Raw genomic sequence first — 27,990 nt, 5'->3', positions numbered from 1 at the left:
CGGGGACTTATGTGGAGGTGATTTTTCTGGGAGATCATGAAGGAGGCTACCCTGCTGCCCCCTGCCCCCTGCCCCCTGCCCTGGGCTCTGCCATGCCACTCCGCTCCAAGCAGGGTTGGGTTGTGCTGACACCCAGGATCAGAGCAGAGAATCCATGATGGCCCAAAAGGCAGAGCCTGGGTGGCGAGGGAAGAAGCCGCTGAACTGCATCAGCCGTCTGCTTTGTCCTGAAAGCATGGGGGGGGGGGGGCGGGCAAGGAGAGGAGACTGACTTCGCACCCCAGGGAGGAGGCTGAGAGGAGAGGAGTATGACCATTGGCCATTCCTTCATTCCTTCAACCCCCGTTTCTTCTGTATTTCTTTACATTTATTTCTTTCACACAGATATGCCAGGAATGGCACTGTGTTAATCTCTGTGCATTCATTATCCCTTTAATCCTTATGATAATCCTGTTTTATAATTAGAATCCCCATGTTGCAGATGAGAAAGCTGAGGCTCAGAGAGGTTATGTAATTCGCCCAAGGTCGCACAGCACACTAGGTGCAGTGCCAGGATTTGAAAACACCGAACCTCAGAGCCACTAGGATGTGTTGGGTGCCCACTCTGTGCCAGTGGGCCGGATGGGTAGGAAGTCCTTTCCGTTCTGGAGCTTGTAGTCTAGTGGGGGGAAAGTTTCCACTGGGAAATGGCAAGGGTGACAAGTGCCTGTCTTACAGGCAGACGAGAAGTACAGGGTACACGGAGAGGTGTCAGGGGACTGAGACTGGCGGAACAAAGAGGAGTTGGCGTCGCGATGTGGGGCAGAGAGGCCAGGGTCCTCCACCAAGAGGACAACACGTGCAAAGGCTCTGTGGCAGGGAAGAGCATAGCCCTCTCAGGACGTGCAAGGAGATCATTTGGAGCCCAGAGGGTGAGGGAGGAGGCAGTGCCAGGCAGAGCTGGAGGGGGGGCGGGGGCCACATCTAGAGATGTCTACAAGAAGCAGCTGGTAAGAGGGGTAACTGTAAGGAGCCCCTGGGGCGGAGGGCACGGCTTAGCTCTGCACCCACCTCCTGTAGATTAGAGAAGGGTCAGCATCTGAGGTCACGAGACCCAGCTCCATGCCCTAACTCTGTACCAAACTGACACAAGTACTTGGGTGGGTCACTCACCCTTTGGGGGGGTTCCTGTGCCTCAGTGGAGTGAGTCCTCCCTTCCTTGCCTTGCTACCTGCTGGCATTGTTTAAAAGGATCAAGTAAAATCAGCCCTCTGAACTTTCAGCCCTCTTCTCCCTCCTCCTGGTAAAAAAAAAAAAAAAAAAGCTTTTGGTGGATCTCCAAAGAGAAACATTTCTTCCCCCAGGGAGAAACAAGAGAAGCCACCGAGTGCCAGGCCCCCCACGGCAGCCCTGTGGTACGGGGGTGTGGCGGTGTGTGGGGGGGAAGTCAGAGGAGCATCTGACCTTGAGGCTTTGATGCTCGGTCCCCTTTTTCATCTGAAGGGTGGTGAGGGGTCAGCAGAGCCGACTAGAGAGTCTCAGGCATCTGTCTTGTCCTTTAGCCCACACGTAAACACACACACACACACACACACACACACACACACACACACACACACTTCCCAACACCGATGTGCGGCCCCAGCCCGGCGGATGGGAATGGGTGGTACACACTCCCCCACTCAGCCTGCAGCCTGGAAATCCCCGAATCAGCTATTTCTGCAGCCCAGGGTCCGTGACTAGCGAGCTGCTGTTGTAAAGAGCGGCTCCAGCCCGGCTCCAAGCAGCGGGTGCTGCAGTATTGCAGTGGCCGGGCTCTGGGGCGATGTGGATGTCATGGGGCTGGGCCAGGGAGAGGGGATTCGCTGCAGGTATTGGGACTTCCCAGGGCTCCTCGGACTCTGTGGAGATAAGAAGGCTGGAAAGCTCTGAGTGGGGCCCTCCCCAACACGTGCATATAAGGGATTTGGGGTGGGGCGGGGGGAGTCACTTCCTGGGTCAAACCCCAAACGTGATTATTCTTGACTCTGGGTGTGCAGTACAGGAGCAAGGTGAGAGTGAAGGGGAGGCTGTGGGGATGAGGGCAGGGATGGGGTGGGGCTGGGAAGGTCCAGAGACCGGCTGCGTCCTGACACCAGCAGGAATTGCACAGGGCTGAGCTGGGGGGCTGAGGTCTCAGTGGGTGAAGGCTGGGCATTGAGGGTGAGGCACCGGGGTGAGACTGAGGCACGGGAGCCATACCTGGGCCTCCAATCCTCCCTGCCCCTCCTGCCTGGTGAGTGTGGGAAAGGCCCCGTCCTCCCTGTGCTCCCGGAGGGTTGAGGCCTCCTAGCCTGCCGCAAGAGGGAGAAAGCGGAGTTGTGGCCAGCGGGGAGGCTCCGGGTCTACCTGGGAGCCAGGCCCAGGTCCTGGGCAGCACACGCTTCCTCCTCTCTCCGCAGGGGCCCCTCGACCCGCTTCCTCCCTCCCCGGGAGGCTGGGGGAGAGCCCCCGGCTCCAGTCCCGACTTCACCCTCCCGCGCGGGTGCTGGGGACCGCAGGCTGTCGGAGCTCCCCGGGCCAACTCCCCTCACCTCCCCTTCCCCTCCGCTCTCCGCCTTTTGTCTCTATCACTCCTCTTCTCCCTCCCTTTTCTTTTCGTCCCCGACTCGGGAAAACCTTCATCCGTATCCCCTGAAGCAAATCGGCTCCCTCCTACCCGATAGCCGGCTCCCGACAGCGCAGAGATCCCCCTCCCCGCCGCCCCTCCCCCAGCCAATCCCCGCTCCCCAGAGGCTCGTAAAGCTCGTGGGTGGCGCGGGTGGGGTGGGGAGTGTCGCAGGAGGGCACGGAGTGGGAGGGGACGCCTCCGCATTGCCCCTGGAGCCCCGCGGGCCTCCGGGGACCCGAGGCCGGCCCCACCCACCGCAAACTTCTCTAGGGGCGCGGCGGGTTGAACCCCTCTCCCGCACGCCGCGCGTTCTCCCTCGCACACACCTCCCCTTCCCCGTCGCCGCTCCCTCCCCGCCCACCGGCCGTCCGGCCGGGAGAAAGGGGGGCGCGGGGCGCGCGGAGGCGGCCTCCCCGGGGCGGGGATTGCCGGGGCGGGGGCCCTGCGTCCCGGTTTGCGGGGATCGCCCTCGGAGGGGCCGGCACGCGCTGTGTGCAGGCGGATGTGAGGAGCATCTCAATTGGCGGGCGGGGGAAGCGGGTTCGGGCTGTTACTACTGCAGAGAGAGAGAGAGCGCGGGCGAGCCGGCGAGCGGGGAGCGGGAGGAGAGCCGCAGCGGCCCGGCCGGCCGCGAAGTGGGAAGAGGGGACCTCGACTTCGAGACCCCGGCCGTCCCCGCGCTCTGCTCTCTCGGTGAGCTCTGGCCGAACCGCGCAAGAACGTCCCCGGTAAGAGGCGCCCCGGGCGGGGACACCCTGCGAGGGCAACCCGTGGTCCCGAGCGGAGCCGCGCTCCGACCATCGGCGGCCACCGGGAGGGCCTGGGGCGCGGGCGGGCGCAGGGTCGCCAAACTGGGACACTCCGACTTTCTGGGCTCGGCGCTCGCAGCCAGATAAACTAAGTGCCGGACGGAGCCCGCGGTGGGGGAGTGGGCTCCGAAAATCCACTTGCGTCGGAACCGCCCGGCTAGTCCCGGGGGAGGTGTCCCGAATTATCCCGGGAACCCCTCGCCCTTGCCCTGCTTCTCCTCCCGGGGAGCCCGGGACGCGCGCGGGGAGAAGGCGCGAGAGGCCGCGGTGCATCTGCGCGGGCACCCTGGGCAAGCAGGCAACCGCGGGAGGCGGTGCGGGGGAGGGTGGATGAGGTGGGCGTAGGGTGAAAAGTGGGTGTGGGGCGCGCATGGGACCCCCCGCCCGCGCCGCAGTGAGGCTGAGCCGAAGCGCCCCGTGCTCGGAGCTCGGGAGCCCCCTGGCGCAGAGCGGGACGCGCTGGGGACACTGGCGGTGCGCGGAGCTGGCTTCTTTTCCGCGCCCCCTGCCCTGCCGCTGCGGACCGGGTCTGAGATGGGCGGCGGCATCTTCGCCCCTTCCTCTTCTCGAAACTTTTTCATACTCCAGCAAACGCCGCGGCTCGTGCGTTGGAGGAAGCAGGGTCCCAAGAATTCTGGCAAACCGCAGAGCTTGGAGAGACCGGGGTGGGGGTTGGGGAAGGGGCAACGGGGCAGTAGGCGGGCATGCTCTAGTCAGTTTGCTGTGTGACCTTGGACGAGTTGTTGCACCTCTCTGAACCTCACGAAGAGGGAGACACTTGGTGCCCTCGTCGGGAACGCGGAAGAGGTCGGGTGCAGAGTGTTTGGTGAACAAGTCCGCAGGGCGCCTGCCTCTAGCCTTGGCGCTTAGGAATTCATGCCTTTGATGCGGGCCTCTCTGCGGAGAGGCTCACTTCCTGGGGAGGGGGTGGCAGTGTGGAGCTGTGTACCCAGCGTTCCACGGGAAGTCACGAAGCTTCCATTCTGACCTGGCCTATGACCTTGGACCACTCACTTACCCCTCTGAACCTCAGTCTCTTCAATGGGTTTTGGAGCTTATGGTACCCAAGGTCTCTCCCAGTTCTGACACCTGTATGCCCCAGCATGCTGGGGAGGCCAGTGGAAGGAATGGGTGGGGTGTGGCCTCACCAGCTGCATTCCTCCTGGGACATAGCCTCTGGGGAAACGGTAGGTCTCCCCCCCCCCCAAAAAAAAAGTCACCAGGGCCTTGAGACCCTCAGCCTGCTCACCTATCAACTGTTCCCACCTGCAGAATCTCCAGTATGGCTGTGAGAATGTCGGCTTCCCTGCACTAGCACAGCCCTCTTGCAGGGCTGAGCCTTCCTGGGGGAAAGATGCCCAGTGACAGTTAAGAGTCGCATGGGTTAAAGGGGGATGTCAAGGATCCCCCTCCCCCCAAGATCATGCTGTCTGACTCCCGGCTCTAGGCTGCACCCACTGCAGGCAAGGATGATCTGAAGGAATCATGTTTAGAAAGATCCCTTCTCTGGCTGGGGAGATCTCCACTACAACAGCCTGTAACACCCCATTGTGCCACCGACCTCGCAACCCTTTGCCAGAGGGAAGCCTCATCTAACTCCTTCTTGGGTGAATTCTGGTTTGGTCTGCAGTGGAGATGAAACGTTAGTTTCTCACTGGGCCTTAGGGTGTTGTAGGGAGAGTCCTGGTTTAAGACAGGAGGCCTGAGGGGCGCCTGGGTGGCTCCTTCGGTTAAGCGTCCAACTTCAGCCCAGGTCATGATCGCGCAGTTTGTGAGTTCAAACCCCGCTTCGGGCTCTGTGCTGACAGCTCAGAGCCTGGAGCCTGCTTCAGATTCTGTGTCTCCCTCTCCCTCTGCCCCTCCCCTGCTCGTGCTCTCTCTCTGTCTTTCAGTAATAAATAAATGTTAAAAAAAAAAAAAAGACAGGAAGTCTGAGTTTAATTCTAGGCTCTGCCTCCCAATTTGTGTGACCTTGTGTGACCTTGGGCAAGCCCCTTTCTTGCTTTCCTCACCTGTACACTGAGAGGGTTGAACTAGATAACTTCCCAGGGTCCTTCCAGCCTTGCTGTTCTGTGGCTGAAGTTCTGGGCTGGTGTCTGGGTAGCAGGAAGTGGGTTTGGCTGGGTGATGGGGGCGGCTGGTCTCCAGGGATTCCCATGCACTTGCCCTCGCACGCCCTTCTGTCCCCAGGGTGGAGACAATGCGAGACTAAAGAGTCCATATGAAGGGGCCACTTTCAAGGCCTTGCACACCCCTGCAGTGAACCCTCCCGAGACCCTGGGCTCTACTGTTGCTAGCTGCGTGACCTTGAGCAAGTTACAGTATTTTACATCTTGGAGCTTCACGTACTCAGTTGTCAAAATGAAAGGAGAACAGTGGTGGTATTTTAAGACTGTCGTGAGGATTAAACACAAAAGAGTACATAAAGTGCTTCGGCCGATGCAGAGCCCTCAGAGTCCTCAGTGAGTAGCATCTACTGGACGTAATCACAATAAAGCCCGTGGGGAGCAGATGGCGGGGCAGCGGCCCCTCCCTGCGCCCATGGCCCTCGGGTCTCCCCTGCAGCTTCCAAAGCTTCCCTGTGGGGTGGGAACAGCAGCACTGCCTCAGTGCCTCTCTCCCTCTCTGCCTCTGTCTCTGTCTCTTTCTCTCTCTCTCCCTGTCTCTATCTCTGTCTCTTTCTCTCTCCCTGTCTCCCTCTTCCTCTCTCCGTTAGGATCATTCTGCAGCAGAAACTTCACGTGAAAGGAAAAAACGGCTCGACTTTCCTATAACCTCACACCTGTCTGCCTCTAGCTCTCCCTTCCCCACTTTCTGCTACACCTCCGGTCCCGTCTGTGGTGAGGACACATGGGCATTTTGCTCCACTTCCTGAAGGAAGGAGCCAACTGAGGCCCAGGGAGGGCTGAGACTGGATCCCTGGAGGCAGGGGAGCCAGAGGCATGTCTGGGCCAGGGGGAAGGGGTGGCGGGGTGAGGGGGGAGAGGGGGGACTGGCAAAGGCTTGGCCTCAGGGGGACTCCCACGACCCCAGATCCCAGAGCCAGACCGAGCGGGCCGGGTGCAGGGATGGCAGGGCCAGGACTTGGGGTACCCCAGACTCACTGTGTGATGTGACCTTAGGCAAGTCCCACTCATGGGCCTCAGTTTCTTCATTTGCAAAGTCAAAAGATGGTTTAGATGAATCAAAGGTCCTTCTAACCCTTTTGGTTCAGATCCTGGTTGGCACTGCCTCGGGTGAGGCTGGGTGGGGTGGGGTGAGAGGTTTGTTGGAGTCATTTGGGCATCAGCACTCACCGCCCCTTTGTCATACTTCTGTGACAACCTGGGGAGGTGAAGCCATCTCTTTCTTAGTAAGAATGCTGAGCGTTAAGAGCTTTGCAGATGGACAGACCTGGGTTCTCATGTTAGCTCTGTCTTCTTATTAGTTGGGTGAATTTGGGCAAATCACTTAATCTCTCTGAGCCTCAGTTATCTCGTCTGGGAAATGGGAATAAAATCACCTATCTCCTAGAGCTCTTATGAAGATTATGTGGGAATAACTTCTATAAAATTCGGGCAATATGGGGGAGTTCTTACTGTGAACTGGGTGCTGCACAAGGAATGGGCTTTTGAGGCTCTCTGTCATCAGGACGGGAGGCTCAGGTGAAAGGAAGGGTGGGGACAGAGCCCACAGTCCTGCACTTGTCATCATGCACAGGCTTCCAAGAAAGGGCCCCGGTTTCCCGCATCCTCTTCCTGCTGTGCACTGGCTAGGGGCTTCAGGAGTTTGAACTGAGCTGGTTTTTGTCACAGGGCCTGTGGAGGTGCCAGCTCAACCACAGGGGGGCTGCAGGCAGAGTGTGGAGCTGCTGGAGAGAGCAGCGAGGTTCACAGAATACTTCTGGTGAGGAGGGGGATACAAGCCGGAAGCGTGACAGCCTTCCGTGCGTTAGTTGTGAAGAAAGGGCAGTAAAATGTGGTCTTGGAGAAAAGGCATCGCCACTCACCGGGGTGTGTGAGGTGAGGGGCACCACAGCATGAGGCACTGCAGGAGGCCGTAGGGTTCATCTTATCCAGTCCCTGACTTTGATTATGGGGCAACTGAGACTCAGAGAGGGAGAGAACCTTGCCCGGTATCACACATCATGGTAGCGCCAGCGCTGGGGCTGTGCTTGCACTCGTGGACCCTCCTCTGCTCTCCCCGTTAAGCACCAAGCAGATTTCTTCCGGCCCTTCTGCCATCAGACCTCAAAGAAGGATGCCTTGACTGCAGCAGAAAGGACGTGGGTCACTGACGGGAAGAAACCTCTTGACCTGGCACTGAATCGCCAAGCCTGACATTCCCATTTTGCAGATGAGAACACTGAGGTCCAAGAAAATGAAAAGACTAGCAGAAGGTTGCCCAGTGTCTGAGCCCAGAGCTCTTCTAGTCACGCCGCTTCCACGCAGCTTCTCTGGGGTCAGACACGCTACGTGGCCACGGGATAAAGGCAAATGCACTTGAGAAAGGAACAGAGGACGGAAAGACAAAGCAGAAGAGCGACACACAGAACTGTTACTCCCAGGACCGTGATTTTCCTTCTAGGCTTGCTTTCTTGACGTGTCTGTCGGCCGCTGCTTGGAGCTGTTCTGCTGACAGCCTGCCTTGCCCTCCCTGAGGAAGGAGACAATAGCCAGATCCGTTGGTCTCAGTTCCACTGGCAAGGCTGAGTGAAAGAAAGTCAATATTTGCCCAGTGGCAAAGGACAGGAAATAAGTCTGACTTGGGATGAGGGTTGTGGGGGGGGGGGGGGAGGGGGAGAAGTGATTCTGAAAAGGAAGGTTGCAGAGTATTGGGCCTCCCGTGTGAGCACTTGACTTCTAAAGGAGCCTTTGGGTTTACTGCATTAAATAACCCTTTGTATCTCGGACAGCTTCCGGCCCCATCCGCAGGCACTGTCCTCCTGGCAGCGCTGATCCCTAATAAATTTCCCCTATTGTTTGCAGCCGACGCCTCCCCAGCTCTCGGCTCCCTGGAGAAATGGGACTTTTAAAGCTTTTGCAGAGAGGCCTCGGAGCAGATGGCCCATTGAGCAAAGCTCAGGCAGAGAGCCGTGCAGAAGCTGCGAGAAAGGCTCGCTTCCTTATCTGGGCCCCTGAGCCCAGGGAAAGATGTGGAAAAAGTCCTTGGCAGGTCAGGAGAGGCTGTGAATGATTCCCCCCACCCCACCCCCCATGCCTTTGTTTTGTTATCTTTCCTTTTTATTTTTTTCCTCTGCCTCCTGCTTCCTCTGGGTCCTGAAGTTGAGTAGGGGCTGGGGGGAGGAGGGCTGAAGCCCCCAGCCTTTCCTCAACTGAAATGAAATTCTTGAACCGGCGGCAGCTGCCGGCTGCTTTAATGGCTTTTGTGATTGCTGTGTTGCTCATGGAGTCGCATCTTAGGGATTTAACAAAGGGTGCATTTGCAAGCAGAAGGCTCCCGGTCTGAGGCGACGGGGCTATACTGCAGCAGGAAGGGCTCATGTAAGGTGTGAGGTACAAGGGAGGACTTCCCATGCTGGGGACTCACCAGCCCTCGGTGAATCTGCTAGGGGGAGACAGCGGGGGGGTGGGGGGGTGGGGGGGTGGATCCATCCAGCTCACCCCCCACTCTGGGAGTGAGCTAGCTTTCTTACCTGCCGCCGAAGAGGCTTCCTGGACTAAACATGGTGCCATGGCTCCCAAACTGATCAGCAGGACTGGTAGTCCCTGGAGACCATAGAGCCAGCGTGACCTCCCATCCCAGGGTGGCCAGCTCTGCCGGCCGCTGTGGGCTTGGGGCTGAGTGACTGAGCCTGGGTGGGGGGTGGTGGGGGAGAGAAGGAGGGTCCTGGGCTTCTACCCAGCCAGCCCCACACCCACAGGGGATACTGCAGTATTATAAGCAGCTAGGAGGCAGAAGAGTCCCTCCCAGCTGCTGCTCACCGTGGGGCCGGCCAGGGCTCCCAGCTCCCAGCCTGCCTTCAGCCTGCTCCCTACTGCTTGGCTGGGGCTGGGACTCAGCTGCTCAGAGACAGATTGCAGCCTGTCCCCAGCCCCCTCCTCCCCCCCAGCACACGGCCCCTGGGCAAGAGCACAGCCCAGCTTCCCTGCAGCGGATTTCCTGCAACTATGCTCCGTCTTGAGCAGACTTTCTGAGCCTGCCGTGGACCTTAGCCCATCCTTTAGGTGGACTTGGAGCATATAGTTCCTCGTACCCCATAGATACTTGGCACGTTGTGCAGTGGTCGAGAGCTCAGGTGCCAGGGTGCCAGGTTGCCTGGGTTCAAATCCCAACTCCACTGGGATCTTGTTGTTTAAACACTTGGTACTCAATTTCTTCATCTTTAACATGGAGTTAAATTCGTTGGTATGCCTTAGGGTTGATATAAGGATTGAGTGTATTAATATTTATATTAAAAGCTCTAAGAATAGTGAGTACCTGGCATGCGGTGCTAATAAAGATTTAGCTATTGTTGGGGAGCTTGGGTGGCTCAGTCTGTTAAGTATCCGGCTCTTAATTTCCGGTTCAGGTCATGATCTCACAGTCTGTGAGATCGAGCCCCGCATCGGGCTCTGCGAGGACAGTGCAGAGCCTGCTTGGGATTCTCTCTCTCTCCCCCCCCCACCTGTCTGCCCCCTCCTCAGAATAAATAAACATTAAAAAAAAAGATTTAGCTATTGTTATGGTGTTTCTTAAAACTGAACGGGGCAATTTGTAGAAAAAGAAATGTAACACTGAAGCTAGGGGTGGGGTGAGGCAGGGGTGTAACTGTATTTGAATAGAAGGATCTGGAATCCAGCGAATTCACTGCTAAATTACTACATATGGTCCCACACAAGCTGTTTGGTCCCATTTGAAAATGTGGAGAAGGATGACTGTCCCTCTCACCTTTTCCAAGTCATCCTGGGAAGTGAGGTGGGTGATGATAGTCTGAAAAAACCCGTCGGCCTGGAGGATGCACACATTGGTGTCTTCCTGTCACCGTGTAGGACACATGCATGTGGGACATGTGGGACACATGCAGGCTTCCTGGCTGAGGCTCTGGCCTGTTGGACCTTCTACAAATGGCACCAAACCCAGTGGGCCGCTCTCCCAGGGAGGCCCCTCGGACTCCGGGTGACTCTGGGCTGAATCTGGTCTCTCTGTGTCTGCTCTTTTCCATTTGGCCGGGAAAAGGGGTGGCGGTTTTGTGTCTCCACAAGCTTCTTAGCGGTGGGGCAGGAGTGTTTCTAAACACAGGCCATAGTTGTGCAAGCAGAGAACAGGAGGGCTGGAGAGAACATCTCCTTGAAGCCGGAACACCCTGGCCAGGAACCCCAGACAGACCGGGGTGATGCCTTCCCTTGGGGGGGGCCAAAGCAGGCAGCTCTTCCTCCTCCTACCCTCGGCCAGGCTATCTGCAGGGCAGGGCAGGCAGGGAAGGGGGCTGCCTGGAAGCAGGGCATCGACTCGACGTCATATTCAGTACCTGTCCTGCCAAGTAAGTCAGGGACCCTGGTCGATAGCGCTTTTGTCCCCTCCCTCATCTGTCTCCTTCCCAGCGTGGGACATGGTGCCCACCTGACCTGCTGATAGTACTGGGTTGACGATTAGGCCAGGGGTCTCAGGTGTTGTCACCAGAGTTCTCTGCTGAAGACCGCAGGGACCCCAGGCCAGCTGCTGAGTGATGCCCGCTGTCCTCCCGGGCTGGTCATCTGGGGTGAGTGGCAGGTATGGAGAGGGGAGGCCACTTTATTTCAGAATTACTCAGGGCCTTGGCAATGTCGCCTCTGGAGCCCTCCTCAGAGCTTCTTTCCAAATATCATTTTACCAAGAGCCCCAGAGATGAGGTTGCTTTGCCAAGGTCACCTCCAAAGTCAGCCGTGAGCTCATGCCTCAGAGTCCACTGTATTTCATCTGCTCCATTTTCCCCAGGCTTCCTAAAGAAGGCATTGGGCATTGGCTAGAAATGCAGGGTCCCAGCCTGGTGCCTATCTCCTGTGACCTTGGCCTTGACCTCAAATTTCCCTGTACCTCATACCTCTGGAAGTTGGAAGGACTTAGATTAGATAGCAAAGAGAATTTGCTGAGTAGCCTTGCCAGGGGTGGGAATGGAAGATTTTCCCAAGACATTTGGGAGTCCAGGCTGGATTAGGTCTTAGCAGAAGCTTCAGGAAAGAGCCCTGGACTTGGAGTCCAATAACACAAAGCCCGAAGTCAGATCCTGCAACCTGCTAGCTGTACTGGGGCAGGTGCTGGATCTCTTTGAACCTCATCGCCCTCCCTCCCCAAATGTGATAAGACACTCCTTACTTTATAGGGGGCATATCGATTTTTTACTTAAAAAAGAAGAGATGTATCGAGATATTCACATACCACACAATTCACCCCTTTAAAGTGCACGATTCGGTGGTTTTTAGTACAGTCACAGAGTTGTGCAAACCGCCACCACAGTCTAATTTCAGAACATTTTTTTCCCACCCCAAAGAGAAAAACTGTACACATTAGCAGTCATTCCCCTATTCTTCCTTTCCTCAAGCCTTAACCAAATGATAATCTATTGCCTGCCTCTATACATCTGTCTCTTTGGAACATTTCGTATAAATAGAATCGTATAATATATGTTCTTTTGTGTCTGGCTTCTTTTCCTTACATCATGTGGTCAGGGCTCCTCCGTGGTGCACCAGGCATCACTATCTCCTTTCTATTCACTGCTGAATAATATTCTGTTGTATGGATATACCACAGCGAGTTATCCTTTTATCAGTTGTTGGACCTTTGGGTTGGATTTTGACTATTATGAACTATTACAAGTGCCATGAACATTCATGTAAAGGTTTTGTTTTGTTTTTTAAGTAATCTCTACACCCAACGTGGGGCTTGAACTTACAACCCTGAGATCAAGAGTTGCACGCTCTACTCACTGACCCAGCCAGGCACCTTCCATGTAAAGACTTTTGAGAGAACATTATTTTCATTTCTCTTGGGTACGTACTGAGGAGTGGAATTGCTGGGTCAAATGGTATAGTTTTTTGTTTTGTTTTGTTTTGTTTCATTCAAAATAAGTTTTATACCTTAGGTAGCCTTTATTTATTTTTTTTCTGCCAAATTTTTATTTAAATCCTAGTTAGTTCGCATACAGTGCAATATTGGGTTCAGGAGTAGAACTCAGTGATTCATCAATTCAAATGGTATACTTATTTTGAAAGCTCACTTTTATCAGACCCTGTTCTAAGTATTTTCTATGGATTATCTCCTTATACTCTATAAAGTAGGTACAATTATTAGCCTCATGTTACAGAATGAGGTTCAGAGACATCAAATAACTTGTCCAAGGACACTCAGCTAACAGAGCCAGGACTTGAGCCGGACAGTCTGGTGGTAGGTCTTTTACCGCCTTGCTTCTATATGCGAGCAAACAGGATAACGTACGAGAGCGTTGCCAGTAGATACTCAATAAGTGTTGCATCCTGGGAAAGATGACCAGACGCCCCGCATTCCTCTGTCTGACCTGTTGTGTGGCTGTAGGAACCTCTGTGTCCCTTTGAGCCTCTGTCCAGTTCCTCCCAGTATATAAAGCTTTTCAGTGTGGAATTTAAGAGGCAGGGTCAGGGTGTGGGAAGTGCAGTGTAGTGGAAAGTGTCCTGGATTCTAGCTCTGACTCTCTCACGGACTTGAAAGCAATCTCCCTTCTCTGGGCCTGGGTTTCCCCATTGTTCAGTGAGGGGCTGGAGTAATTGACCCTGAGGTGCCTTGCAGCTCTTGCGTCCTATGTTAAGTTCCGTGCTGTCTCCTCAGCAGCCCTAGCCCCCCCGGGGTGGGGGGAAGTGAAGCCTGGAGTACAAGTCCAGGGTCTCAGGTCACTGTGGGTGCTCACACTTCCCCCACTCAGTGTGTTAACAGGCCAGGTTGGGGGCTGAGTCAGGTGGTGGGCGAGACCCTCCCACCCCCTTCATCATAGAGCCCTTGTCATGGGCCGGGGACCTTCTCCTATGATCCAAGCCAGGAAAGAGCCATTTGACCTCCATACCTCCCCACCTCCTTCTTGGTTACCCTTCTCCGGACTCCTGCACTTCTGAAATCCGGCTCCCTCGGGTCAACGCGGCCCTCGCACCTGTCAACTACCCAGCTGGCTTCTGGTGCTTGGCCCCACCTCCCGGTTTGGGAGTGTTTATGGCAAAGTGCTGAGCACGTGGTAAGTGCCCTGTGTCAGTTGACTCTGAATCTGGTTCCCCTGGTCTTGCGCCGTTTTCAGTGAGAGCGTTAATTGTGTTTTCCAAGCCCAATCTGGCACCACTGAGCAAGGCAGCCGCAGTTATTCTGCGTCCGCCATCCAGCGCCACCACCTTTCCCAGGCCTTCCCTTTACTCCTCACTCCCCGCTTCCTGGAACCTGCTGGTCAGAGGTCCTGCTGCAGCTCCAGTACGTAATGGATAGTGCATTTAACTCTATGCGGTGGGGACCGGTGGCATTTCTATCTCATGAAAGAGGAGCCCGGTCCAGGATAGGGGAGTGCCTTCTCCGAGGTCACCATGTTGGCAGGTGGCAGCGGGAGGGTTTGAGCAAAGGCTGTCTAGTCCCAAAGCCTGCACAGCAGGCCGATAAGAGAGGTGGTATAAAGGCCTTTGGAGGGATGCACGGATCCAGGGAAACCAAGTAGAGTACCTCTGAGCAGGTGGCCTCTGAATTCCTCCAGGGCAGGCATGTGTCAGTGTGTCTTATCTCTTTTTACCTCTGCCAGGAGCTCAGTGATCCTCCGGGCCTCACCTTCTCCTGGCCCAGCGGGGCGTGGCATCTCCAACAGGGTCCCGCTCCTAGCTTACCCAGAGAATTCGGGTGATGGCTGAGCAGCCTTCCTTACACTGGCGATGGCTTCAGCGTCTCCAGGGTTTGCCGTCCCTGCCTTTGGTGTGCCGAGCTGGAGTTTCGGTCCCCGGCGCCCCTCCCCCCAATGCCTGCATGCCTCACTATTTTTAAGCTCCGTGGGCTTAATGAGCTGCCTGCCATGACACGTCTTCAGCGTTCACCTTTTTCTCTAATGAACCTCAGAGAGCTAAGCTGGCTCCCTTTTCACTTGACAACCACCCCCAACTGGGAGGCCAGAGCTGGGCTGTTGCCCACCTGGGTCCAGACTCCACTCACGAGGACTCGCCCTGCGGTGTGCCCCTAAACTCCCCTGGTGGTGGCAACATCGGAATCCAGCACCCCCGCCCCCCCACCCCCGGACCTGGCCTCTTCCAGATGTGTTGTCCTTTGTCCTGTGTTCCCCCCATCCTACCCCAACCCCTGTCAAAAACCCAGAAACGGCAAAATTTAAACCGCCAAACCATTAAATAGTATTTGGCAAGGGTTTATGATGCATTTAAGAACAGTTCGTGAACTGAGAGCTCTTAAATTCAAATACTGGAGGGGCGCCTGGGTGGCGCAGTTGGTTAAGCGTCCGACTTCAGCCAGGTCACGATCTCGCGGTCCGTGAGTTCGAGCCCCGCGTCGAGCTCTGGGCTGATGGCTCGGAGCCTGGAGCCTGTTTCTGATTCTGTGTCTCCCTCTCTCTCTGCCCCTCCCCCGTTCATGCTCTGTCTCTCTCTGCCCCAAAAATAAATAAACGTTGAAAAAAAAATTTAATAAATTCAAGTACTGGCAAGAAGCTCAGGGACAGGACAGCACAGGACGGCTTATCAAATGGGAAGGAAATACTTTACTCTTTACCTCAAGTGCTTATTACCGTGGGGGTTTCCGCTTGGCAGGGGCTTGGTTAAAGGTGATTATCTTATACCATTTTTAGGAAGAACGACTTGGCTTTGTGTTGTTTTTTTTTTTATGATTATCAGAGGCATTCACAAGAACTAATCTAAGTTAAAATTTGCTTATGTTCATGAAATAAGCTAGATTTAGTTTTGCTGATGTGGCCTAAATGGTCTTGTCTGCTCAGGGAATTCTCGATCCGGTCTCCATTTTGTATTTAATTTCAGCATCCCCGAGCCATCCCTACACGAGTGTGGCGTGTTACAAAGAGGACTGTTGAGCTCCCCCATGGACTTGGATGGTGGCCTTCCTTGAGGACGAAGTGCCTGCAGAGCTGGCCGGGCCTGGACGAATAAGGCCAATTGACAGTGAGGGGTGGGACGGAGGGGGTCAGAGATTTGGAGACTCACAAGGTTGGAGACGGGACTTCATCTAGGCCAACGCTGTGTCCCCGGTCGATGGCCTCCCTTCTAGTAGTTTCTAACCTCAGCCTGAACACCCTTCGTGATGGGGCACTTGTTACCTCACGGAACCCATCATCCTATCAGGATTTTTGGAAGCGCTATGTAGAACTCCTCCCTCATTTTGAGGCTGAATCTGTTCTCCCCACCATGAGATGGGGGAGCCCCCAGCAGAGGAAGAGCTCTGCTTTTGCTCCAGACACACTGCTGGAGTCGGAGAGGGGAAGTGGAAGGTCCACGCGCGGTGTCCGGGGCACGGGCTGAAGGAACCGCGCTGTGGTCCTCACCTTGGAGGTGACGTTGCTCGGGGGAGTGGGCACCAAGAAGAGGCGAGAGGGCTGGTAGAGAAAACTGAAGTCAGATGCCTGAAGCCCTTCCTGCTTCAGGTGTGTGGCATCTTGAATATGTGGCAGAAAATTAGAAATACCGAAACAGACCAGCTCCATATGGGGAAAAGGTTAAATGCTGCCTCCCGCGCCAGGGACTGGGGGGTCTGATGGGAGCCACACCAGGAGTTCCAGTTAAAGCTTTAACCTGGGGCCACCCCGCAGGGAGACCGAAACCCCTGGAAACTCTCCGACCAAGCCTGAGGATGTCACTGGCTTAGAAGACCACGGAATCGGGAATGAACTCTGTGGCCGTGGGCAAGTCACTTCCTCCCTCTGGCTCTCAGCGTCTTCTGCTGTGACATGTGTTGCGTGTGGACCTTCAGAAATGATGCGGGAGGCTGGGCGCCGAGGTTGGAGGATGCTGTGCATGAGGGCGGCTGGGCTTCATCCAGGCCCGCGCTTTGCAGGGCTCGGTGCCACCGGTTGTATGAAGGGGAGGATCCTCTGTCCGCTGCCTTCTGGCCTCGGGCAGAGAGCTGGACACCTGTGCATTGTATACCTGGCTACCTCAGGGCCCATTCTCCGTGTGCTTGGCAATGGTGAATGTAGAGCGATGCTTCAGCTCCCGTGAGAGAAAGCCTAGAGGCCTCTGGTGTCCTGGGCCAGGGAGGCTGTCCTGCCCCAGGTCTGGCTCTGTGGAGTACGTCCCAGAAGGCGGGGTCTCTCGAGGCGCCTGGGTGGCTCAGTTGCTTAAGTGTCCGACTTCGGCTCAGGTCATGATCTCGCGGTTCGTGGGTTCGAGCCCCGCGTGGGGCTCTGTGCTGACAGCTTGGAGCCTGGAGCCTGCTTCGGATTCTGTGTCTCCCGCTTTCTCTCTGCCCCTCCCCCACCTGTGCACATGCTCTTTCTCTCTCAAAAATGAATAAAGTTAAAAACGTAACATTAAAACAAAAAAAAGAAGGTGGGGTCTCTCGAGCCAAAGGCAGTGTCGTGCTGTACCGCCTACCCACCAGCCAAGGTCAGCTGTCATTCCAGCACCTTCCAGGGTCATGGTGGTGAGTGGTCCCATCCTGTCTTACAGTTGTCAGAAACCCACCCCTGCCATCTCTGTCAGATTTCTTGCCTAGAACTGTCCAGCCCTTTCTAAGCCCACCCCCATATCCCTGGCTCAGGGTTCCTTTCCAGGAAGCCTCCCCAGAGTGGCGCTTCTTGGCTCTTTATGCCTTCGCTCCACGGTCTCTCAGCAGGATCACCTGCACCTCACGGGGGAAGCAGGTGGGCCACCTGGTGCCCGGTGCCCTGGGCAGGGCCCACAGTAGCTCCCACAGCCGCCGTCTAGTCAAGCTCTTGCGGACCAAAGGGAGCACGTAAATGCCGGGCTGGAGCACCGACCACAGGCAAATCAGCTCGGAGAGCTTTCTCTTCTGCCCATTCTTAGTTCTGTTTGATTGCAGTATAGTTTAGATTCGATAGCGCGCACGACTTATTGGTACATTCTCCTGCACAAGCACCCCAAAAGCCGCCTGTGTCCCCTGCCCTGTCACTGCCCACCACTGTCTCACCTCTGTCAGTTTTCTCTTCTTCCTGGCTCTCCCTCCACCCTTGGCTGTTCTTCATGATGCCTTGCATTTCACCTTTTCCTGCGAATCCTCTGAATGTTGATGTTCCCCAGAGCCTGTCTCTGGTTTCCTTCTCCCCGGGAGACTGTTCTCCCGCCGCCATCCCCCTGCACCCTGCCCGGCCACCTGTGCTCATGACTCCCAGACATTAGTTCTCCCTATAGCCCCCATTCTGAGCAGCACACCGGCCCACCAGCCACCTGCTGGACGTCACGGCCACTTGGTGGCCCAGTGGCATGGCTAGGATGCGGCTGGGATGTCCTTGGGCATCAGTACGACCTTGCCTCGTTGCCTCCGAGCTCTGTCACTGCGGAATGGGAGTGGTGGCCGGAGGAAGAAGAGCCTGACTCTTCTAGCTTCTGTGGGGGGAACCCTGTCAGACCCCGCACAGAAGAATTTGAAAACTTGAGCAAACAAAATGGAGCCCCAGTGGGCCCAGTCCGAGAGGCGGGCCGATGCTGAGTGATGGACAGCGTGAGCGTGTGTGAGGGCGGGTTGGAGGTGGTGGGGGGGGGGGCTCGTCTGGACACAGGACAGTGCAGTGGCTCAGAGTCTGGAATCAGCCCAGAGATGGCCTTAAAAGGCTGGCTGGGCTGGAGTTGAGGGTACAGGATGGGGAAGCATGGTTTATTAAGAGAGGCCTGGCTGCCAGTACAGAGACCTGCAGTCTCCAGGAAGTACAGAGAAGGGTGCTGAGCTCAACCTGGGCCACAGTATGGTGTTTAGGAGAGGCCCACCCGCCCCCTAGAGCTACCCCTGTGTGCTCCTCGTGGCTCCCAGCCCCTGAGGAACAGGCTCTGGGCACAATAACTTGCTTTACGTTCATCGTCTCCGAGCCTCACAAGCCTATGAGGCAGGTACTGTTCTCATTCTCACTTTACAGATGGAGGAGCAAGACCCAGAGAGGTTAAGCTACCTGCCCAAGTTCACAGGGCTGCAAGCGGCAGAGCTGAGACTCGAAGCCAGGTCTGTCGGACCCAGGGGCCAGGCGCTCATCTGCGCCACGTGGCTGCCCCCCAGGCTTGACCTGGCTCCGTTTCCTCGCTGGTTCTGCCTCCCAGGTTTGGATCCACAGAGAATCTAAGTTGGACTTTCCAACTTGGAACTTTCCTGTATCTCTTCCCTCCTCCAGCCTGTTGGCATTTTGAGGACATGGCTTGCCTCTGTGGGCCCCTGTTTCCCATGTCTGTTCTGGCTCCCAGGTCAGGCAGGAGAAAGTTGGCTTCTTCTGGGAATATAATTGTGCCCCCGGGATTTGCATGACCCACTTTAGTTTGTGGAGACCATGAGCTGTCAGAGGTGTTGGCGGTAATGGGCATCTTCATTGGAAAAGCGAAGGGCACATCTTTTTCCCCAAGGGCCTGTCCGGCCTCTGGGAGGAAGGAGGCATTTGTGGAAATGGGGGGGAACAGACTGCATCCGCCTTGGCTGAGCCCCTCCCGGGTGCTGGTTCCCATCTCCCACTGAGGGCACACTGGGCTCCCCAGACTTCTGACTGTCCCAGCTCCCTCCTTGGCCCCAGATGAAATACTCTGCTACCTGAGGGTACAGTTCTTTCCATCCTGTGGCGAAGAGGAAACTGGACACAGTGTGAGTAAGCAACCTCTTTTACCCCGCTTAGCCTCGGTTTCCTCATCTATAAAATGGGAATAATAGTATCTGCCTTACACGACTGAGCATGAAATGAAATTCAGTGAGGCATTTACTAGAACCTCAGGGAAGGTTTCCTTCCTTTCTCTTGGCACACACCCCCACCCCGTGGGCCCAGGGCCTTCGTGATATCTCTCCCCCACAATGAGTCCCGTGAGCCAGGGCTGTTTGTTAGGAAGGAAAGAGCCCTGGGCTGGATGCCAGGAAGTCAAGGTTCAAGTTCACAGTGAGTGCTTGGGTAAGTTGATTTCTGAGCCTCAGTGGTCTCTTGTCGTGGGGAGGATCCCATCTGCTCCCTGAGAAGGCCTGAGTTTGTCATCTTCCTCGAGGACAGGGCTGAGCTCTAGTCGTCTCGTGTTCCCAGCACTTAGCGCTGACAGGGTTGGATGTGAGGGCTGACTTCTGCCTGGCCCCGCAAAAGTGAGAGAAGTCATCTTCAGGCCCTGCCCCGGCCCTAGACTCTCGGGAGGTCTGAACCGCAAGGGACTCCCTTTCCCAAGGAAGAAGCCCCAGGGAACAGTCTGCCCAAAGACTGCCGTCGTCTTGTCCTTGTTGAACAGTCCATGTCAGCAGGCTTGCCCACCCCAGGCCAATGACCATTCGGGCCGTGGGGGTGGGGGGGTGGGGGGGTGGGGGTGGGGTCTGGCCTTGACAGGCACGCCCCCAGCTTCCGTGTCTCTCTCCTCCCTTCTGAAGAAGGGGGGCTTGATGGACGTGGTTGCTGGAGGGGAGGGTGCACTACCTGGTGAGACCCCCACCTTCTCAGTTCCCTGCTGCCAAGCTCAGGGCTCAGGGCCGGTGGGGCCTGGCAGGAAATACAGAGGCAGACGAGACACGTTCCACCTGTAGCCCTCACCATCCACAGGGAGCCGAGCTGCTCACGCAAGTAAGTCTGGCACGGGCAGGAGCGGTGCAGTGTCTCTGGGAGGAGAATCCCCGGGGCCTCAGGCTCTCTGTCCTCATGCCCTCCGAAGTGCCCCTCGCTTCCTGGCTGGTGTCGCAGCCTCCTTCCCGGGACGCGAGGTCTGACCTTGTGCCCACGGTCAGCCAGCCCTGCTGAGGAGAAGCGAGGAGAAAAACCACAGGTGTCCAGGGCGTGTTGTGACTGATTTCATTCTCACGGTGCTCTGGGGGGACAGGCACCCTGCCCTGTCTTTGTAGCTGAGGAAATGATACCTGAAGCCCAAGCCCATCTCCCAGGGTTGCTGAGCTCTGGGCACCAGGTTCCAACTCAGCCCGTGTTCCAAAGTCCACGGTCTCCTCACCACACTGGCACCCCTCGTGAGGCTCATGCTCAGAGGCTGAGTCTCTGAGCATCTCAGAAGGTCCCCGGACCACTCTGGGAGGTGCAAAGGCACTTTCCAAAGCGTGGAAGTGTCGAAGGGGAGAGGCACCAGGTCTCCTGATACCTCCTTCGGGTCCTACACCCCGCCAGGAAGCAGGGGACTGAGAAGAGGTGACTGTGATGCTGTGGGGGGTGGGGGGTTGCCGGGGGCCTGCCGTCTCTCCCGCCTCCGAGGCTCTGTGGCCCTTCAAGGTGACCCACGCTGGAGTCTGTCCCCGCTCGCTATTAAGTACGGGGTCTTCACATGTTACCCCCCAGTTCCTGGACAAGCGGTGTGGTCTGACACCCCCAGTTCCCTCTTCCCAGGGCTTCTCACGTCCCTGCAGGTGGCTCTGTGGCACACACATTTGCTCGCTTGTGTAGACACACGTTCACAGTGCCGTGCAAGTGTCTTAGCAGTCACAACACACACGTGCACACACGCAGAACCTTCCCGGCACCCCCTTCCCTATCCTGTTCCCTCACTGGCTGCTGTCGCCCCAGTCGCCTGGGCCTGAGAGATGCAGAAACTCTCTCCTCTTACAGCCGCTGAGCAAACACGGCCGCACCGCGGTTCCGCTCCATCACTCGGCTAATGGAGCCTTCTGCCAGTTGCCCACCTCCTCCTTTCCAGGCCGTGAGCGTTGACTGGGGCCTAGGAGGCAGTCATCCTGGGCTGGGGGGAGCCCACTTCCCTGCCGGGGCGAAGATGGGGCCGTGGCAGGCTGCAGGCTCCTGGACAGACAGGAGCCCTGTCAGCCAGGCCCCAGGGAGGAGGCTCCTGGGTCTCTAACCTTCTCCCTCGGGGGGCCACCTAGGGCCCCTGCCACCCTGCCGTGGCTCCCCGCCCCTGCCTGCTCCTTCTCTCCCCCGCCACCCCCACCACCCCCACCACACACTCACATTCGCACGCTCACCCCCTCCGACACTCTCAGAAACACATCACACGCACTCACCCCACACCTCCACGCTCACACACTCCAATTAAAAGACTTTTGCGTTCAGCCTGAGCCTCTCACCCCCGGTCCCTTAGCGGGGCTCCCTTAGCGGGGCCGTGCTTAGCAGAGCTAGTGTGTTTCAAAGCTTGTAACATTTAGTCGGGAAGAAGATGCATCAATTTTTAATGGTTTTCAGCTCAAAATGAAGATGTGCATTCGCCACGAAGGATAACAGGGGACCGCGCTGGAAAGGACGGTGCCGGTCACATGCGGCACAGCAGGGATCCCATTGATTTGTGTCAGATCATCACTGCTGAGCCACAAGGGCTCCTCTTCCCCACGCGTGCTGCGCAAAGCAGCGGCCCCCTCCCTGGCCTGGGTCCCGCCCTTGCGCCCCACACTCACGGCACACTCGAAGTCTCCATGACACTTTGGGGGGCAGGCCTCTTCACCCCCTCCGCACCAGGCAGCCTGGGGCCCTAAGCTGGTCCCTAAGCTTTCGTGTATATTCCCACTCAGTCACCCGTCCAGGATCCCCCCCACCCTTCCTGGTCTGTTCCCAAGTATCCTGACACCCAACCCATGGAAGACCTCTCCTCCGCCCCAGGAGAGCTGCCCACAGGTTTGGGAGACACTGTCGGGTGCTGGGCAGTGGGGGGCTCTGGATGAAGGCCCAGGATTCTGAGTCTTGGGAGAAGGGGGAGGGAACGCAGCAGGTCTAGGGGTAGAGGGACCCCTTGGAGCGGCAGCGCTGGAGGCCCCGTAGGCTGTCCTGGGCTGGCCAGAGCGGCCGGAGGTGACTCAGCAGCTTTTACCCCTGCTGGAGTGAGCTGCTATAGTCTTCACTCCCTGCGGGAAGTCTGGACTCTTCCCCCAACGCGGGGGTCCCCTGTCCTGGTCCCGGCCGGGGTCTTGGCTGGGGTGGCAGAGGGAAGCGGGACCCCAGGGGCCTGGCCTGATGGGGGCATCCCTGCCCTCCACCGCCGCACCCCCTGCACCCGGCTATCGGCTGTCGTTAACCAAAGATGAACTGGAACCCGTGGGCTTGCAGGGGGTGGAGGGAGGGGGGCACCAAGAGCAGGGAGTCAGGGACTGGACGGCTCACGCCGCTCTGCCCCCACTTACCGCGATACTTGTGAGACAGGAGATAACACACGTCCCTTGGGGGCCCGTTTCCTTATTGTTCAGATGGGGGGGTTGGGCTGCATTGTCAGCCGGGTGCCCTCAGCGCTCACAGTCCAGGGCTTAATTCATCTGTGACGGAAGAATATCCCCGCCCTGAGTCTAGGTTCAGAGACAAGTACCCTGTGGGGGGGGGTGTGCAGGGCTGCAGCGTTCCAGGGGCCTCACACAGGAGCCCCCGGCCTTCGTCATCACAGGCCAGCAGAGTGGGGTGGTTGACTTACGGATGTGCCAGCAGACCGGCCCAAGGTCACGCACAGCGATTGAGTGCCGGAATGAGGACTCAGTCCCGGCCGTCACATCCTGTGCTTCAGAGCTGTGACCTCTGCCCAGGGCCTCCTCTCAGTGGACTGGGATTTACTGATCTCAGCCTAGGGGCAAAAGAAAGAAAACAAGTGTCATTGCAGCGGGAGAGATTGAAGTTAGACACTGGGCAGGACTTTTCTAGCTCTCCGGAACCTTGGAGTGGGTAGCTGCCCCGGAGCTAGTCAAGAGCAGGCCCTGCCTCGCTCTACCAGCAGTGACAACCTTGTTCCAAAGTGCAGGTGCATGTGGCCCGACCCGGGAAGGCTCATCAGGCCTCGGTACACAAGGAGCTCACAGACATGGGTAATTTGTTTTCCCAATGAGCTAGAAAAATAATTCATTAAAACTTTATCCTCTGCCTCCCGGGACCAAATGTCGGACTGGAGCATGGGTTCAAAAGACAAAGAAATGCACTTACCCTTAGGCATTGATCTTTTTAGCCTGCTAGCTTTGGTGAGAGGCATCTTGCTGGTTAACCTATTTCCATCTCATTACTTTGGTTTCCGCAACTACAACATGAGGAGAGATTAAGTAAGTTAGCTCCCCATTATCTGTATTAATGGAGGCCAGGCCTGAGTGTGATAATCTGCAGAAGTGTATGGTCCCCAGATCATATTGACTTGGTTTGGAGTGGCAGTTGGTAGCGAGTGTGTGTGTGTGTGTGTGTGTGTGTGTGCACACGCACATACATGCACATGTGCTTTTGGTGAGGGGTGGGGATCAAACTTACTCATGTTTGTTGTGGGGTCAGAATCCGATTTTTTTTTAAACTTTTTTTTTAATGTGTATTTATTTTTGAGACAGAGAGAGACAGAGCATGAATGGGGGAGGGTCAGAGAGAGACAGAGAGACACAGAATCTGAAACAGGCTCCAGGCTCTGAGCTGTCAGCACAGAGCCCGAAGCAGGGCTCGAACTCACGGACTGCGAGATCACGACCTGAGCCGAAGTCGGACGCTTAACCGACTGAGCCACCCAGGCGCCCCCCGATTTTTTTTTTTAAGGTGGTATCTGATATGAAGTGCTGGGATAGTTGAAAGGGCAGAAATTACCTTTTTTTTGGTATTTTTATGTAATTTATTTTTTAATTTGCCTCCAAGTTAGTTAGCATATAGTGCAACAATGATTTCAGGAGTAGATTCCTTAAAGGGCAGAAATTACTTTTTAAAAAAAAAATGTTTATTCATTTTTGAGAGAGAGAGAGAGTGAGCGGGCACAGGCGTGAGTGGGGGAGGGGCAAAGAGAGGCGGGTGACAGAGGGTCCCAAGCAGGCTCTGCACTGATAGCAGAGAGCCTGATGCGGGGCTCAAACTCACAAGCCATTAGCTTATGACCTGAGCCAGAGTTGGACTCTGAACAGACTGGGCCACTCAGGCGCCCCAAGAATCTGATTAAAAAAAAAAATTTTTTTAATGTTTATTTATTTTTGAGAGAGACAGAGCACAAGTGGGGGAGGGGCAGAGAGAGAGGGAGACACAGAATCCGAAGCAGGCTCCAGGCTCTCAACTGTCAGCACAGAGCCCGACGCGGGGCTTGAACCCACAAACTGTGAGATCATGACCTGAGCCGAAGTCGGGCACTCAACCAACTGAGCCACCCAGGCGCCCCAAACCCCAAGAATCTGATTTTGAAGGGAGTCTCATCTGGGAGGATATCAGTGGAGCCCAGAAGCCAGCTGGAGGCGAGTGTGGGGCTTTAGAGCTCCTGACCCATTCTAGGGCACAGGAGAAGCAGGGCGAGGAAGCAGGGTGGCCTCTGGGCAAGGCAGGGAATGTCTTGACGATGCCTCCCAGTCTGGGGCAAGTTAGGCGACTCCTGGCTGAGCTACATAAGCCCCTCATTTGTTCTCTCTCTTGTGAGGCTGGGAACTGGGCTCCTGATTCCGAAGCACCGCGGGGAGGGGGAGGGGACAGGCAGATATATTTGTGTGGTTCGAAATCACAGAAATACAGAAGGGTTCGCAGTGAAATATGTGCCAACTACTCCTTCCCAACTCCCCTCCCCTGGAGCAACAGCCAATGTCACCAGCTCCCTGTGCGTCTTTCCAGAGCCAGTCTGTGAATATCTCAGCACGTATATACACACAGCTCCCCCCTTTCCCCACAGATATTATGCTTAACTCGTGTGCATATTCATTTTTTGGTTAACATTCTCTTGAGATCATTCCATATCAGCACCCAGAGAGTCAAGCCCTGGAGTACCTCCACGATGCTCCCGCATCAGCTGACCACAAGCAGAGCCAAGGTCCTAAAAGCAGAGCTTTTCCGGAAGCTTATGGGAGTGGGTGGGAGGCCAGCTCACGCCGCCTTCTGCAACTAGTCTAACCCCCTTCCATCCTACCTGACAGGTTATGGTCAATGGCGTCTCCCTTTAGACACAAGGATTACCGCTCGGCTCTGAGCAGCCTCTCGGTGTTTGGAGTCAAGGGGACGCAGCCTCCAGATACAGGCTGTTTTCACTTGTTAGGACGCCCTACCTGGGTGTACCCCAAGGCTCTCGGTGCATATGACCCTTTTAATACCCACTGGTGGGCCTGCTTCCTGCCCTGCTTCAGGCCTCTTCCTCTGGGTTGGTCCTATGGTGACAGAGAGAAAAAGGGATAAGATAAAGGATTCAATCAGGTCGTCACTAGCCCTCCACCTCCTGCCCCGCCACCGGGCCAAATGTGGCCGTTCCCCCTGCCGGAGGGGGCCAGAGGCAGCTAGCTAGTGCTCGGAGATCCCAGCGTGATCCCAAGCGTGTAAGGATCCTTAGACCACACACACCACCTCTCCTGGCCCTGTTCACCCGAGGCCGGCCCCTCCTGGTGCAGCCACTTCCAACAGCCAGGGTGTCCAGCAAAGCTTGGCTGAAATGGCCGTATCGTTGCTTTTCTCAGTGACGGTGCAGGGGTGAGGGAGGACGGTAAAGCCTAAAGCCGGGGGAGGACGTCGGGGAGGGGTACGTGCAGGGGGGGAGGGCTAGGTGAGTGGTGGCTGCAGCCCAGAGTGGGACTGACTTCCCCTGAGGAGAGACGCAGAGGCCAGGGCGCCCAGAACTGTCACAGGAGCCAAGTGGCCACCTTGGACAGACAGACAGGTGGATGGCAGCCAGCGGGCTGGGGGAGGAGGTCCTGCATGGACTCTCCGCTCTAGCTACCTCCCTAGCTTCCGCTCCACCCCTGCTCCTCACTGGGGGAGACCCTGCCTTCCTGAGCCACCCCAGAGGCCTGTCCCCCAGCCCCACCCCGGGGGTGGGGGTGGGATAGGGATCCGGAGAGCAGGAGACTTGGCCTCAGGCAAACTTAGGCTCCAGTCTTGATGCTGACTGTCCCACAGACACTTAGCTGAGCGGAATGTGCCTTGTCTCTGAATTGGAGCTCACAACGGTGCCCTCCCAGATGGATTAACCGAGAACAAGAACAGAGACTTAACTGATTATTAAGTGTGTCGCACCTGTGGTTTCCTTCTGCGGCCTTTGATGGGAGCCAGGTGGAGGGCACTGTCCAGGTGCACAGAGCCTTCAAGGCTTAGTTTACTTCCAACCACTGGTCTTGGACTTTTGCTTCCCCTGGCAAGTCTTTCTGACTTCTTAGAACCTCGTTTTCCAGTGTGGCCACTGACCACCTGCATCAACGTGAGCCAGGGTGCTCGTTGTTAACCTGCGGGTTCCTGGGCCACACTTCCAACCTGCTGAGCAAGGCTTTGAGGGCGAGGTGTCGTGGGTGGGGGTGGTCCGCACTTCGACAAGCTTCCCAGGGGCTCCCCAGGAACGAGACCCTTCCTCATCCCTTCCCCTGTCTGTCTGCTCCTTGCTGGGTCTCCCGGCCCCTCCCCCCCTTCAGACCTTGACCCCTCCTGCTGCAGGCGCAGAACAGGTGCCTCCACCCAGCCCCCCCAGCCTGTCTCCCTGGTGTCCTGATTTTGGTGTCACGGCACCTTGCAGCCGTCCCTGCCTGATGATGCCATTTCATGCTTTCCTGCTCGGGTGATTCTGACCAGACAGAGGAGTTCAGTCTGTGCTGGGAGCCCCTGGAGCCTCAAATCATTTATCATTCTCAACCCTTCCAGCTGGCTGCCTTCCCCAGGACTGCAGCCTGAGCCACAAGAGAGGCCAAGACAGCTGTAAATCCCTGAGGATTTGACTTTTCCTCCTTGCTGTGCTTGTCTCCGCCTGTGCTCCGACGCAGGAAGCCTGCATTCTAGCGTGGGGAAGAGTCCTGGAGACGGAGGAGGCAGCTGTGCTGCGGGGGAGGGAACTGGACAGGGTTCCAGAGACTTAGAAGAAACTGACCCCTTGGGCTTACCCAAGAGGGAACATAAAAGTCGTTTTTATTTTTTTTTTATTTTTTTTTAATGTTTATTTATTTTCGAGACAGAGAGAGACAGAGCATGAACGGGGGAGGGGCAGAGAGAGAGAGGGAGACACAGAATCGGAAGCAGGCTCCAGGCTCCGAGCCGTCAGCCCAGAGCTCGACGCGGGGCTCGAACTCACGGACCGCGAGATCGTGACCTGAGCTGAAGTCGGACGCTTAACCGACTGCGCCACCCAGGCGCCCCGAAAGTCGTTTTTAGAAACGCTTAGGAAATGGTTGGTGATGTCACAAGCATTCACAACTGCGCGAGGTCTGAGGCACGATAGCCCAGGCATCGCGGACGTGAGGGGTGCGCGACTCATCCATTTCCCGAGGATATTTTTTGAGAGCCCGCTGTGTGCTAGTCAGAAATGCCTACATTCGTGAGTCTTAAAGTCGAGTGAGTGGAGACACAGATAAAATGTGTGGTGTGTCTGTTGGTGATAAGTGCTGTGCAGAAGACGAAATAAAGGGGGGCTGAGATGCCATTGGTTGGTGGGAGCTTGCCTTTTCAAAAATGGTCATCACGGATGACCTCGCTGCGCTGAACACACAGCTGTGTGGAGGCCTGCAGGGAAGAGTGTTTCAGGCCGAGGGAACAGCAGGTGCCAAGGCTCTGAGTTAAGGGTGTGCTTGGCATGAGTGAAGATCTGGAAGGAGGCCAGCGAGGCAGAGGAGGGAAGGAAGAGAACCAGGGGGGAGGAG

The 27,990-nt window shown here is 56.4% G+C and overlaps 1 protein-coding gene across 4 annotated transcripts in view; it reads left to right on the top strand.

Moving 5' to 3' along the window:
- The window catches only part of SYT2 (synaptotagmin 2), a 108,221-nt gene that overhangs the window by 59,222 nt on the left and 21,009 nt on the right, over positions 1-27,990 (top strand). The window contains exon 1 of one of the 4 annotated variants that reach the window (XM_019821996.3): positions 3,201-3,322. The exons of 2 other annotated variants lie outside the window; for them this stretch is intronic. The gene's annotated coding sequence lies outside the window, so the exon portion shown is untranslated. Of the gene's footprint in view, positions 1-3,200; positions 3,358-27,990 lie in introns of those variants that run through there. One more of the 4 variants, XM_003999377.6, reaches the window with a different exon arrangement.

This window comes from Felis catus, chromosome F1, assembly GCF_018350175.1.
Source record: "Felis catus isolate Fca126 chromosome F1, F.catus_Fca126_mat1.0, whole genome shotgun sequence".
In the NCBI taxonomy this organism is placed as follows: domain Eukaryota; kingdom Metazoa; phylum Chordata; class Mammalia; order Carnivora; family Felidae; genus Felis; species Felis catus.
Note: the sequence above shows the minus strand (reverse complement) of the source record. Positions and strands in the feature narration are given on the sequence as shown.